General features: G+C 44.9%; 1 long non-coding RNA gene across 1 annotated transcript; it reads right to left on the bottom strand.

Annotated features, from left to right (window-relative positions):
* Positions 1-10,166: 10,166 nt before the first annotated feature.
* On the bottom strand, positions 10,167-14,000 carry LOC103691349 (uncharacterized). The gene is made up of 3 exons (XR_590665.3): positions 13,937-14,000; positions 12,286-12,396; positions 10,167-11,103 (listed from the first exon to the last, which is right to left on the bottom strand). It is a non-coding gene; the product is annotated as an uncharacterized LOC103691349 (long non-coding RNA).
* Between the last annotated feature and the right edge of the window lie 780 nt (positions 14,001-14,780).

The raw sequence follows: 14,780 nt of genomic DNA, 5'->3' as shown, positions 1-14,780 counted from the left end.
AGACAACTCTATAAATGAAGTTTGATAGACTTATTTTTTTACATGAAAGGTGACCTGTCCAGCAGGTCCAGTTATTCAGGGTCCCGAAGAGGCACTACCTGAGGGTCAAGGGGGGGGAGAGAAGAAGGAGACCAAGCAAGGTTCTATTGTCAAGGTCTCGTTTATTGAGAGGAATGTACAGCATTTAAAGCTCCGAAGCAGGAATTGAAGTAGGAACTGAAGCTTAGGGCAGGGGAGTACTGGGAAGTGCCCAAGGACATAAGGTAAATCATTAAACTGCAAGATATCCCCCTTAGACAAAGAGGCAACAGTCTTCCGGGGACAAGTTCTTTGAAAAGGTCAAGCCCTTCTCAGGAATCTGCTCAGGGCAGGGCTCTAGCTTTGTTTAGTTCTGACGTCCAGTCCGCGACAGAAAGGAGACTCGGGCCTTTCTCTCCAGAAAATAGGCCTAGAGTGGTTGCTACTTTTCTGAAGGATAAAGGAGGAGACAGATAGAGGAGAAAAGAAACTTCCCCCACAAAGGCCTCCTCTTCCAACCCGGAGAATTCAAGGCACAAATCCGTTCTGATACCTTCAGGTTCATGCAGAGTGGGGATTGAAAACTGCACATGGCGTAGGTGAAGACCTAGGTTCAAGAGGAATATGCAACAGAGGAATGCCACTGAGCCTGGCACCATCTGGTGTCCAGGTAGATGCATCTACCTGGTACAAAGGCTCACCTGTAACTAGGTAAGGTTCTTAGGGTTGGAATCCTCAGCAGCGGGCATCTCCTCACATGCATCAAGCCTGTAGATCATGAGTTGCTTCAGCCAGGATGACAGACAGTGGTAAGCTACCTCACTACCACTGACTAATGGAGACCCATGAGAATAATGCTCATAACCACCGGGTTGCCCGCTTCCCATGTACAGTCAGAGAAGAGAATCCTCACCCCTCCCAGCTGAGAAACAGTCATAAGGCCAAGGCTGAAGGCAAGAGAGTGTAATGAGTACTTAGGGACCACGCTGGTGACTCTTTCACAAACCACTGTAAATGAAACTCTAGCCTGGACCGGGAGAAGGTGAGGAGAGATTGGTTTTTCTCATCCTAGTAAGGAGTGTGAGAAGCAAGAGTAAAGCGAGACACTGCACGAGGACTGTTCCACTCAGCTGACAGCAGTTATGTGTGTAATATGGCAGTTCCGTGTTTATACCCGCAATGCATCAGTGTGCCTCAATCAAAATGCCTTAGAAAAGAAAGGACCCATTGTAAAGTCAGCACACCGCTCAAGAGAAAATGCAATCCCGGGCAACGAGCGAATATGTTTTATTTTGATCAAATGTAGTTTCCTCGAGGAAGAGATCCCCATGAGCATTAGACATCAAAATGACATACAGTGAAGATTTGCAAGGAAGATATTTCGAAGGATTACAAGAAGAAAATTCCTAACACTGTGAATGTAAGAGATTTCAATACATGCTCAAGCAATGAAAGCTTGATGATGAGTTTGCTTACTCACAGATGTGCGGGAGAGCCTAGCCTAGAATCTAGCCCAATTGACCACTAGTAATGAAACAGGGAGACAGGTTCACTTTATATTGGTTACCCATCTGAGTCCTTGAAAAAGAGCATACAAACTCTAAGTTAGACAAAGCGAGTTTATCACGCTGTCATGATGTCCCCACTATGAGAGACTCAAATATTCAAAACCACGAGGCAAAGCAAACCCCGCCTCCCTTACATTGATTGCTTCTGTCAGGTAACTGACGAAAGCCATTAACATGTGGATAGATAACTGCAGAACTATACAGACGAGTTCAGTTCTATCCATTAGTAGATGGTACAAAAGGGCAAAAAAGAAAGCTAAGATTGACTGCAAGCAAGGCCTAAGGTCAAGAAAGCTGCCTTGACTAGGATCCCTCCATGGAGATCCTCCATTGGCTATTCCAGTCAGTTCCTCCCTAACTCAGACCGCTACACCACCTTAGAGGAGCGGGATCGTGACTCAGAGGGTTCACTGCAGTTCCTCTCTCGGCATCTCGCATCACCAGCATACTCTAGCTGTTCTTGAGATGCGCAAACCCTTTGTGGGGCATGGGGTGGGGGGCGGGGTCCGTATTCTTTGTATTCTAAAATCTGACTTGCCCAGGCATGCACCGGAGAAGACAGAACATCTGTATCCTTCATTCCAAGACTCAGGGACATCTCAGAAGAGAAGGTAGTAAGGACGGGGAGGAGGGACATGAAACGCTGTCTTGTCCTATACTCACCTCATGACGGTTGCACTCTTGAACTTGAAAGAGCGAACCCCTAAACGGGGAGCCGCATCTCTTGCTCCAATTGTGGGATGGGGTGCCCCCAGGAACCACGAGTAGCCATTCTTGATGTAAAAGCACAAGGTAGCTTTATTAACGAGATCCCAGGTCTTAGCGGGATCCCGCCGGGTCGACACGTATCTCACACAGGAGACAGAGGAATCGACCCCAAGCTTCCAAACTCGGGGGTTTATATAGGGGCATTTGCGCGGTTACACATGATTGGTCAATTCAAATAGTGCACAGTTACTTTCGGCGCGAAATTACATCAGCAAGGTGTACGTGCTCTCTAGCAGCTCGGCAGGCAGGTAGGGTGGCTCATCTCACTCAGAGGGGTGAAGGGAGGGGAGGGGATGGCTACAGATGGTCAATGTCCTTGGGGCTGATAGCTGGTTTGGCAAGTCCTATCTCTGGCTCTCCCTCAGGCACGTCCGGCCCTGCACATCTGGACTCTGACAATGAGTAACTTTTTTAAAACTCTAGTTCTACATTCCCTTCTTCTTTTTTGTTAGTAGTTCTAATCTTAGGACTACATGGAGAACTCAGCTTCATCTAGCATAACGGCTTGGTATTGTTGTCTTAACATGAGGATTCTAATCTGGACACTATCCAAGCCTATACACCAGGGTCATGACTAGCTTTTAGAACTTCTAAACCTATACAGACTGTGATCCCTGAGGCACAGTCCCAAGAAGTATTAAGAGTACTAACATATGTAATGTTACATCATTTGTAATGGAAATCAAGCCTATCCCCACACCTATCTTGATAGAACCCAGGACAAACATGACTGAATTTCCCTCTAAGTCCCAGCTCTCAGCCCCAACAGCTAGTACATGGCTGGTGAGGGCTGAGAATTGACAACTGTCAGGGTGGTCAGCAGCACCAGGTATGGTCCTTTCCAGCGAGGCTCGAGTGTCTGGGCTCAGTGTAGCTGCAGTCTCCTGGAACTGATGACTGATGAGATGTCTCAGGGGTCTCCGGGGCATAGGCTGCTGTCAGCTGTGAGCAGATTTCTTTCTGTATCACCTGTAGGTCTTTTAGCCTGGCACACAAATCATTATTACTATGGCACTATGACATGTTGGTTCAGTAACATCATCTAATACAGTCAGGGGAGCTGAGGCCCCATATAAGATCTCAAAGGGGGTAAGGCTGAATCTGGAAGGGGTATTTCTTGCTCTGAAGAGAGCAAGAGGGAAGGAGTGTCACCCAGTCTGCGCCAGTCTCCATGGTTAATTTAATTTGGTCAGGGTCTCTTTTAGAGTTCTATTTATTTACTCTACCTGTCCTAAACTTTGAGGTCCATAGATACAATGTAATTTCCAATCGACCTCTAAATACTTGGGCACACCCTGGCTTACCTTGGCAACGAAAGTAGGGCCATTGTCTGACCAGATTACCTTGGGCACTCCAGACTGGGGGAAGATTTCTTCCAGTATCTTCTTGATGACTATCGAGGCTGTCTCTCGTTTGGTGAGGAAAGCTTCTATCTATTCCTGAAAAAGTATCTACAAGCACTAGGAGATACTTGTGATTATATTTTTCTGGTTTTATCTCAGTGAAGTTCACTTCGACTTTTCACTAAACTCTCTAGGTCTCTTTGCCCTGTTTGCTTGCTAAGCATTCACTTATTGACATACCTTATACTTTCTACTGCCTCTCTGGCTAAAATCTTAAAGTCTATTACGTACACTTAACTACTTGGACAAACTTTTTATCTCCTAAATGAGTCCATTTCTGTATTTGGCAAAGTGAGTCTTTTCTTTGTTCTCTGGGGAGTATAGCTTTCCCCTCAAGTGTGTCATTGTCTTTTTTTTTTTTTTTCGTTTAAGCAATTTGGGCCTTTTTTTCTGTTGTACATTCTAAGTGAGGCCATCCCTTAGTCCAATCCCAGTTCCCAGTGGCTGTCTCTTGCAGGCCTGTAACCAGGATAGGCTCCTGCATAGCCATTTCCCGAGCCACTTTATCTGCTTTGTCACTGCCCCATGTCACTGAATCTCTTCCCTCCTGTTTTCCTGGGCAATGAATAGTACTCACAGTTGTTGGCTTCACCAGGGCATCCAAGAGATGGCAAAGGCATCTGCAGTGCTGATGTGCTGGGGGGGTAGAAGTTCAGCCATCCCAGATGACATTGTTTTGTCCACCATGGCAGCACCCACTTGTCTCTGACCTTCATTCATGAAGAGAACTGTTCCCGTCTGTGGACAAGGTCCTCGGCTTTCAGCAGGGGTCAATCAGCCAGTCGCAGAGGTCTTTCCTCCACCCATGGGCTTCTGTCAGTGCTTGACACTCGTGCTGTGGTGGCTCCAGGTCCGGATTGGGCAGCAAGGTGACCAGATTGTCCCCAACCGGTGGAGAATCTAGTCCATGGCAGCTGACCAGTGGTCCCATCTTTTGGGACACTCTATTCAAAGGCAAGACATCAGCCACTCTATCACAGTTTTGGGTGATAATTGTTAGTGCCCGGCTGGCAGGAGTGGTGTGTTCCAGGCAGAATAGGACTAAGCCACACATCTCCTAGCATCAGGTACTTGTGCACTGAGACAGGTCTTAAGCTCCACATACACAGTCTGTAGATATGCATACACATGGCCTCACCCAGCCATTTCAGCCCACGCAAGCCATTTTGGAGAGCAATTTTCTCATGAGCAAGGGATGGGGCAGTCAGGGATGACCATGAATTAGTGGGTGGGTTACCCGGCCCACGCCAAGGTCCACTGTTCTTCGGGCAGTCCATAAGTATTGTTCGTTGCCAGTAGCCCCTTGCACTCAAGGTCTTTGGATATTGGCCCACAGGGGTGGGGGGCATAGGAGCACAGAGCATTGGGTCTCTGTATCCACACTTTCCTTCTATCTCTGTACATAGCCAGCACTCTAGGACCAAGAAGCTCTCCAGTGGCCCCTCTTGTTCTTTCTTGGGCAGTCCCTGACCCAGTGTCCTTTTTCTTTGCATTAGGCACACTGATCTTTAGCCAGGAATTCTCTTCTGTTGCCAAGTACTATCTTCCTAGGTTCCCTAACTACTGTGGCCAGTATATGTTCCTCTCTCGTCTTTTATCTCTCTTTAGCTCTCTAACTTCCTCTTCTTTTTGTCTCTTTTCTTCCCTAGCTTCCTGCTCTTTTTACCTCTTTCTTTTTCAACCTTACTTTCTCTGTAACTTATACTAACTCTCAGCAACTTAACTTAACCCTTTAAATTTCTGTAACATTCTCTTTATATCTTTTCCTTATCTTAGCCAGATTGGTGGGGCACTTTACAGCCCCTCAGAGACCCACCCTTGGAGCCTGGAGGCAGACCTGGAGCACTCCCTACCTTCAGGCATCTGAAGAGAGCAGGCAGAAGTGAGGGCCTTCTATCCGTGTCTGGAACATTTTTTTCTGGCCTCTAGTAGGATTCCGTCTTTCCTGAGTGGTAAAGAAGACCTGTAACAGTTACTAACAAGCATCTCAAATGGGATGGTGAGAAAACAAGAGAATCTTAAGAATAGAGGTCTACTGAAGAGGGCAAACAGCATTTAGTCACATAGCTAAACCAGGAGGCCTTTCTTGGAACCAAAAGGCCATTGTACAAATAAGCACAAGCTTAGATTTTCCCTCAAGGAGTATCTCTCTTCAGTGTCAGCTCCGTGGCTTTGCCTCTCAAGAGAACCAGCCTCCAAATGACACTAGGCTTCTAGTAACAACTAATAACAAAAGGATGGAGAGATGGTTAGAACCTGGGTGCTAAATGCCAGGTGGCTGACAAAAGAATTGTAACCAGTTCACCTGGGGCTATCAGGACCTCAGTAGTAGCCCTTTACCAAACTGTCTCACTGGGTTTAAAAGGCTCATGGAAAAGAAATCATTAATCCTGACCTTGGCCACTGCCAAAGCCTGCATTCTAAATCTTGACTGGCAAAACAAAACAAAGTTCTTTACAGCTTGTTGTAGATTCTTTGAAACTATTTTAGGGGCTCTTTTTTGTCCCCCAACCTGGGGCATTTTGACCATAGGGGCAGGAACTGGCTGCTGTGGGAATAGGATCAAAGGCACTCTCCATGTTAATGATGATCAGCGAGAAAAGTAATTTAATGCTGGAGACTAAATCCTCCCTTGGAATAAGGACAGCAGATAAGGCAGGCTTCCTTAAAGAACTTCTCCAAATGAGCGCTCTCCTACTGTGAGCAAATGTCAGAAATTCCTTTCTTGTTCTTGTTTTCCTTATAGTCCTCTCCCACCTCGCTCTCAGCCTTTTCAGATAGTTCCTCTGGTAGCATTTCTAACACAGTCTGTCCCTTTTTTTTTTTTATAGCCTGTTGACAGCATTTCTGATCTTTTAGGCAGCTACGCACTAAGTGTCAAACCGGCTGAAACTCCGCCTTTAAGATTCCTTACTTCCAAGCAAAATTTAAATCTTTTCCAGCTTATCACAGCTGGCTGCGAGCACAAGCACAGATAAAACACTATTTTAAAAATTAACTTTGGCTATCAACCAACACACCGCCACTAGAGCGGGGTCCATAAGATTAAGTTTCTTACTCACTAAGCATTAAGGGGACCAAGTAAAACTCTTCGGCGAACAAAGCAAAACATGATTTCAAACACAGTCATCAGTCCAAAGTCAAACACGAAACAAAAGCCAAAAAAAGACACTTGACAATACCACAGAAAACAAACCAGACAAGCAAGACTAAAACAAAGCATCCTTGCCCAAACTGCAGCTTAACCTTAGCTGCTTCTGGGGTGAGACGAACCATCTGATTTTACCTCCCAACAGAATTCCAGAGTATCGCCTTGCCCTAACATCTGTCCAATGGTCCACCATCAAAGACAAAGGGGTTATCACAGTCAGATCTTTTTGACTGCTAGTTGCTGGGTCCTCCCAACAAAGGCTGGCTCTCGGAACGTCTCTCACGCGTCCCAGAGCCTGTGCGATTGGGGCATCCCCCGGTGCGCTTTCTAAAAAGGAAAAAAAAAGAAAGAAAAAGACTATTTGGAGTAGGAAACCCTTCTACTCACAGGCGCCTGTCCGGAGCGGGAAACCCTTCCGCTCAAGTACACTCAAATACGGGGCAGGAAACCCATCTGCCCAAGTGTACTGTCTGTCCGGGGCGGGAAACCCTTCCGCCCGAGTGCATTCAAATACGGGGCAGGAAACCCATCTGCCCAGATGTACTCGAAAACGGGGTGCACTCAAATTCGGGGTGGGAAGCCCTTCCACCCGAGCGCATCCAACTTAAACCTTAGACCATGGCACAATACACAGTACGAGAAGCACAATGTACACACACACACATACATATACATACACAGTGGCCGCTTTCAACACTCACACCGACGTACCTCCAAGGGGCATTCGGGGTTCCGGGGGGGTCGCGCTCCGATCCCGGACGAGACCCCAAATGAAAGAGCGAACCCCTAAACGGGGAGCCGCATCTCTCGCTCCAATTGTGGGATGGGGTGCCCCCAGGAACCATGAGTAGCCATTCTTGATGTAAAAGCACGAGGTAGCTTTATTAACGAGATCCCGGTTCTTAGCGGGATCCTGGGTCGACACGTATCTCACACAGGAGACAGAGGAATCGACCCCAAGCTTCCAAACTCGGGGGTTTATATAGGGGCATTTGCGCGGTTACACATGATTGGTCAATTCAAATGGTGCACAGTTACTTTCGGCGCGAAATTACATCAGCAAGGTGTACGTGCTCTCTTGCAGCTCGGTAGGCAGGTAGGGTGGCTCATCTCACTCTGGGGGGTGAAGGAAGGGGAGGGGATGGCTACAGGTGGTCAATGTCCTTGGGGCTGATAGCTGGTTTGGCAAGTCCTATCTCTGGCTCTCCCTCAGGCACGTCCGGCCCTGCACATCTGGACTCTGACAATGAGTAACTTTTTTAAAACTCTAGTTCTACAAACTCACAACAGCTGTGGCTCCCTACATAAGACCCGCACAAGACTAAGCCAGCAAGGAATTCTCACACAGAGTGGGCAGGGCTCCTGAGGCCCGTGTCTAGCAGAGGAGTTAGGGGCACTACATGGACGTTGGACGGCGAGGTCTCTTTAGAGCTGTGGCTGCTGGTCGGTTGCTCATGCCCCAGTACCTATGGCAAACACTACTTAGACTCAGTGGGTTTTTTTTTTTTTAAAGAGGGTGAACATGAGTTGGGAGGAAGAAGTGTGGGAGATGCAGGGGAGTCAGAGGGGGCGGGAGTGCTTATGATTAAGATATGACATTGTAGACAAGCATGACATTTTCAAAGATTAGACAAACAAAAATCTCGAAGAGCCGATTTTTCTCTTTGGCCGGTGCACACTCGTATACATTGCTGAAAGATGAACACATCCGTGTAACTAAAGTCAGATGCTTCGGGGATATTTTTTTTTTGTTGATTACAAGACATGACAGAGCGAGCTTTGTGGTTAGGCATAGAAAATATTGTTGCCCCCCCCCCCCAAAAAAAACCCTTTGGGAGGTTGAAGCAGGTTAATTCTTGGATTTCAGAAATAATTCTCTCTCCTTAAAACAAAAGTGAAGAAATAGCCAAGTAGCCATTGAAGGTAGCATTGCCTCCCTGAGTGTGAAAGTGTCCTGAGTACATCAATTGCACCCTGACTCTTTCCCTTCATTTCTTTCCCTTCCTCCTCTCTTTCAGACAGTTGGGGAGGGAAGCAAAACCAAATGGGGAAAATGCTGTCCTCTGATCTCCAGAGCCTTGCAATACCACAGTAGTCTGGCAATCAGTCACAGACCAGACGCTGATAAGCACACTGCCTCTTCAGCTGTTTTTAGAAAGTACCAGGAGAACAAGCTGCTCTCCGGGTAACAACAAAAGTACTGGTCTGAGGGAAGCATTCTCTTTGTACAGCCTTTCCCTATGTAAAGTCAGCACTCGGCAGTCATGCAAATTACAGTAAAGGAAGGAAGGGATAAATAAATCTAATCATATAGCAATAAAGCACTGGAAACATATCAGAAGCAATCATCGAAAACTTCTAAGTGTCGTGAAATAAGAATCAGGCAATCCAGTTGTTCTTGTATTAGTGCTGTAAACTGCACTTGAACCTGGAGTGTTGGCATTTCTGGGAAGGACAAAAGGAGAGGACGTGGTGACATTGATGCTTTAACAGAAAGTGAAAATTCCAGACCTATGCTCTGCTTCCTCTCTGTTATTCATTCAACATCTGTGAGCCCAGCCTTCCCATTAGTCGCTGGGATGGGTCTTGTGTAAGGGTCTGAGTTTGCCTAGAGTGTAAGGTCTTAGTGTCCTATCTATAAAAGATGACAACACTTGGTCCCTGAAGGTGTTTGTGGCTAAGGCTTACTGGGGTTAATAATATCACAGGCCAGTAGGATATCTTTTGTGATCCTATTCTGAAGACTTCCTGTCTGGAGATGTGTTTGCACCCAATACTTTGACTGCTTCCCCTGACCAGCTGGGTTTTTTTGCCCCGAGACAATACTACTGTGTCTTAGTATGATTTCTTGTGCTGTAATGCTATTATAGATAGGGCATTTTGTAATGATGTAACTTAATTCTCACAGTACCAGAGGCTGGGAAGTCCATGTTCAAGGCACAAGCACTTGTTGCATCAACTCATGGCAGAAGGCAGAAGTGCCGGACAGGGCAGATAGGCGTGTTGTAAAGATGATGCCCATTCAAGATGGTGGTGCCTAAATGCCTAAACACCACTCCAAAGGACCCATCCCTAACCAGTTGCATTTGGGATTAAGATTTTGGACAAAAATATTCAAGCTATAGCATGCTTCATCCATTGCTCTATATCAACTATCAAGTAATTAGATTGCTTAATTTCTCTCATGCAGCCACATGGCTGGATGACAAACTGTTTCTTAGGTAGTCTACAGAAGAATACCGAACAAGTGAAAATATATAACATTCACTCTTTATTGAACACAGATAGAAACCAAATCAAGTAGTTACATAACTGAATAAAAATATCAAAACATAGAAATCAAGTCAATCTGTCTGTCTGTCTGTCTCTAGCAATGACCTCAATAGATTTATGATGTATCTAGAAAACTTCAATCAAAAGCTTCATAATTCTGGTTAAGTTTCAACATCTGTGGAGTAAGGTATGGGAACTGCATGTTGCCTTACTGTTCAATGAGAAGTTTTGTCCGGAAATGAGATATGGTGGTTTGAGTACCATCAAGGAGGCAAACTTCCAGTGGCAGCTTGTTCTTAAAATACCCTGTACTTTAGTTCTATAAATCTGGCTCTGTTATCTTTTAGGGAGCAGAGGGGGTGGGGTGACTCAGGCATGCAAGAATAGGAAAGAACAGTGTTTTCTTAGAAAGGAAAAAGCTGAAATCAATTTTTTTTTTGAGCCAGCAGGGAAGTTGCTACAGGTGTGGGCATGTCCATACATGCAGCTCTGTGTTTAGAACTGCGATTCATAGCCAGGAAGAATCAAGATTTTATAATCAGACCTGTAAGGTACCTCCTCTCCCGGCTTCCCGTGGATCAGGATAATGGAATTGACATTTTTTTTTTGTTTCTTGTGTAACACGCACATCATATTTTGCTCACACCTTCCTCACAGTCCTAGTGACTAACAGAATGCTAAGAATTTGTTCAAAGTGTGCTCCAAGAGTAGCTCCAGATAACACATCGGAAGTCTCTTCCCGATGGCAATGATGACATTTTACAGTGACATCCTTGTCTACATTGTAAGTCTTACTGATTTTGTTTTTCTCTAAGATAATTTATCTTCATCTTAAAAGTGATGTCTTCACAGTGCCCTTTTCAACTCGCTCTAGTTCCAGGCCAGACGAGGTCTGTAAGGAGCGAATTCAATCTGAGGAAGGCTAAAGAGAGGTCAGAGTCAAGAGGATGGAATCCCACAGGTTACAGCCAAAAAGTAGAGTGGATTTAGGGTCAGCAAAGGAGTTTAGTTCTCATTGCAGGAAGGATTAAGGCAAAACACTGGACTGAATCCAAGCCTGGGGCTAGAAATGGGCTAGATTCAATATTTCGTCCCTGTTTTTACAGTTTTCTAGGCTCTTTCAGCCAAGAACCAAGCCACTAATGACTTGCTTGGTCATCCATGTAATCTCTCAGAGAAGTGCCCCTTCCCCAGTTTTGCCCTGGCACTGAGAAAATTTATGCAGAGTAGAACGAATCCACATCCATGTACAGCAGCCCAGGGACCCAGAAACCTCTCACCTACTTAAAGGTGTAGGATGGGGTTCGTTCACCTGGGAAGTGGGACCCTCCCAGCCTTCTTATTGCAGACTGAGGTCTCCAGAAAGAAGACTCTGAGATGAAAGTTGACAAGCAAGAAAATTTTTAAGGAATTACTTGGAGAAAAATCTGTAGGAGGGAGAAAAAGAAGGGAGGATTGGGTAGAGGAAGAGGATGAGCCATGGGCAGTGTTAGCAGGTGTGGAGCCAGCATTAAACGAAGGACTTTAGGGGCAGAATGAAAGAGAAAAGCGTTCCAAAACGGAAGTGTGTCTACTGTGTGCACCAGTCGTTAGAAACAGAAATCCTGCGGGAAGCAGATGTGACCGTGGCAAAGGCTGTTTCTTTAAGCTGGGTGACTTACAAAGGGGGGAATGATGGGTGAGAGTTGGGGAGTTGGGCAGTCTCAGGTGCTGGGAGTGACTGGTCTTCTTCCTTCCTTCCTTCCTTCCTTCCTTCCTTCCTTCCTTCCTTCCTTCCTTCCTTTCCTTTCCCTTTCTTTCTTTTCTTTCTCCTTTTCTCTCTCTTTCTCTCCTTTCCTTTCTTTCCTTTCTCTCTTCCTTCCTTCCTTTCTTTAAAGATTTATTTATTTATGTATGTGAGTACACTGTAGCTGTCTTCAGACACACCTGAAAAGGGCATCAGATCCCATTACAGATGGTTGTGAGCCACCATGTGGTTGCTGGGAATTGAACTCAAGACCTCTGGAAGAGCAGTCAGTGCTCTTAGCCGCTGAGCCTTCTCTCCCTGGTCTTTCATTCTTGAAGGGCGATCTTCCCAGTTCATCCAGGGATCCCCCATACTCACCTTCCACTTGACCTCTAGTTCCCTTGCTGATCTCCAGTAGATGGCAGGTAAGTACTCAGGCTCTGACTAGTGAAAGACTGTGTGAATCAGTTGCCAAGTTCAAGACCAGCCCTAGGGAAATTGAAGAGGGGACAGGTTTATAATTGTGATCCTGCTTTTGCTTCCTGAGCACTTTTGTTCCCTCAATGCCCTTTCCTTCCTTGACTGGCTACTCATCTGTTATCTACACTTCCACTTCCCCAGGCCCACTTTTTGGGTGGAAATGACCTAATTAATTAATTCCCCAAACCTTCACTGACAGAGGTTGGATCTGTTTTTCAGTGTAACACTTAACCCTACACCAACGAAGCGGTATCCTCTGGAATTCCAGGTTGTCTTGGGTGAAGACCATCTCACATATAGGAAGAAAGTGGCTTTGTAACTTCTCTCTCTCTCTCTCTCTCTCTCTCTCTCTCTCTCTCTCTCGTTAAGGGTGGTCCTACAGAAACCTGTAAAAATTGGTGTGGGTTGGCCAGCAAACAATAAGGGGAAACAAGCTTGTGTGAGGTTCTTCCCTGCTGGGATTGGCTGACAAGTGCTGACAGAACAAGATCTCGAGGCCTCAGAGTGGGAACTGCTGTACCAGCCACTCAGGCTAAAGATGGGTGGTTTCTACCCTGGACTGAGCAAAAGTCCATCTCTTGTTACATTTGTGGGGTTTGTTAAAGTTAATCTAAGTAGAGAACTGGAGGTGCTGGATCTTGTTAAAATCATGATGGTGAAGGGAGGTTTTAATTTTATTTTTTTTATTGGATATTTTTTATTTACATTTCAAATATTATCCCCTTTCCCGGTTTCCTGTTCATAAGTTCCCTATGCCATACCCCCTGCCCCTTCTTCTATGAGGGTGTTCCCCCACCCATCCTCCCACTCCTTTCTGCCTCCCTACCCTGACATTCCCCTACACTTGGGGGGGGTGGCGGTGGTCAAGCCTTGGCAGGACCAAGGGCTTCTTCTCCCATTGGTGCTCAACAAGGCCATCCTCTGATACATATGCAGTTGGAGCCATGGGTCCCTCCATGTGTACTCTTTGAGTGGTGTTTAGTCCCTGGGATTGCCGTTGGTATTGTTGGTATTGTGGGAGTTTATAGAATGGACCATTGTCAACTCTACTGCCTGTACCATCATGGGGACCCCATCTGGTTTGTCAATCTACTTTCCAGTATCAAGATCTGCTGAGACTCTAAATGAAGACTCTGAGTAAAGCCTCTAAATATTTTCTTTATATATCATAGCATTTTTTTTTATTGTTCAAGGCCAAGGCAGTATTCTCAAAGGCCTTATTAATGCAAACATGCTACCAAGTCTGCTTTTATTGTTCCATCTATCCTGCCTTATTATCTGGGATAACCTAACTCTTCTTTTGATAGTGCGTAGTTTATACCATCAAATAAGCTTTTGCAAGATGTTTTGAAATATTTCATTATGTCTATTTTATGTCGCCGTGGATTGTGTTATAGATATTTAACACAACTGATAAAAATATGAAACACTGAAGGAGTAGACTTGGACAAAAACAAAAACAAGTTTTGATTCCAGTTTAATTCTGCTTCTACACACACCTCTTTCTTCCCACCCTGAGTGTTCTGTATCTGCAGTGATATTTCCTTACCTCGCACTACAATGAGAGCTCCGTGAAGGCGAGGATTTTTTTTTCAATTCATAGACATAACTCTGCATCAAGAATAATGTTTGGAATATAGTTAGTAAATAACTAAATATTTTCAGAATAAAATTTCTTTCCATTACAACCTAGAAGATTAAAAATATCATCAATATCCCTCAGCATTAGTAAAAATAAGTAATAATTGTCTGTCTTTGCCCCAATCTTTTTCTCACTGATAACGACCTAACTAGTAGCTCTTTGCTTAAATATATTGTAAAGAATTTGACTAGGAAGCCTGAGTCCTGAGGCTGATTAAGAGTGAATAATGAGTTGGGGAACCTTCAACAAGTCACGAAAATTTTCTTTTATTTGTTCACCAAAGGGTAACTTAACAATGCCGTTATTTTGTAGGATTTGGGATTTGCACCAAATGGCAAAACAAACACATGCTGGTTAAAGTGAGAATTTGGATCAACTCCACATTCTAGTTATATCCCCTTATACAAGCTATTAACGTTGATGGGTTTTTACTTCTTCATGAGTGAAATGTAAATAAAGCACCTTTCCCATAGAATTTTTGTGTGGCTACATATAGTATTTGCCAAACACTTAAAATACTGTTTTCCACATAGAAAAGTATTCAAAGTAAACGTTAGGTGTCATTACTAGATATAAGTCTGAATTGAAAATTCAGAAAATGCTGTAGAAATGTAAAGTGATTAGACTTTCATTTCAATAGGTGATTCAATTTTAATACTGGAATTAAGGCCTTCTGCTAAAGTAGAGAATGAATGATTTGACTCCTATCAGGCTGCACCCTGTAGTTGATTATGTATTCTACCTATTCCTA

Source organism: Rattus norvegicus, chromosome 1, assembly GCF_036323735.1.
Source record: "Rattus norvegicus strain BN/NHsdMcwi chromosome 1, GRCr8, whole genome shotgun sequence".
Taxonomy (NCBI): Eukaryota; Metazoa; Chordata; class Mammalia; order Rodentia; family Muridae; genus Rattus; species Rattus norvegicus.
This window is presented reverse-complemented; position numbering and strand designations above follow the sequence as displayed.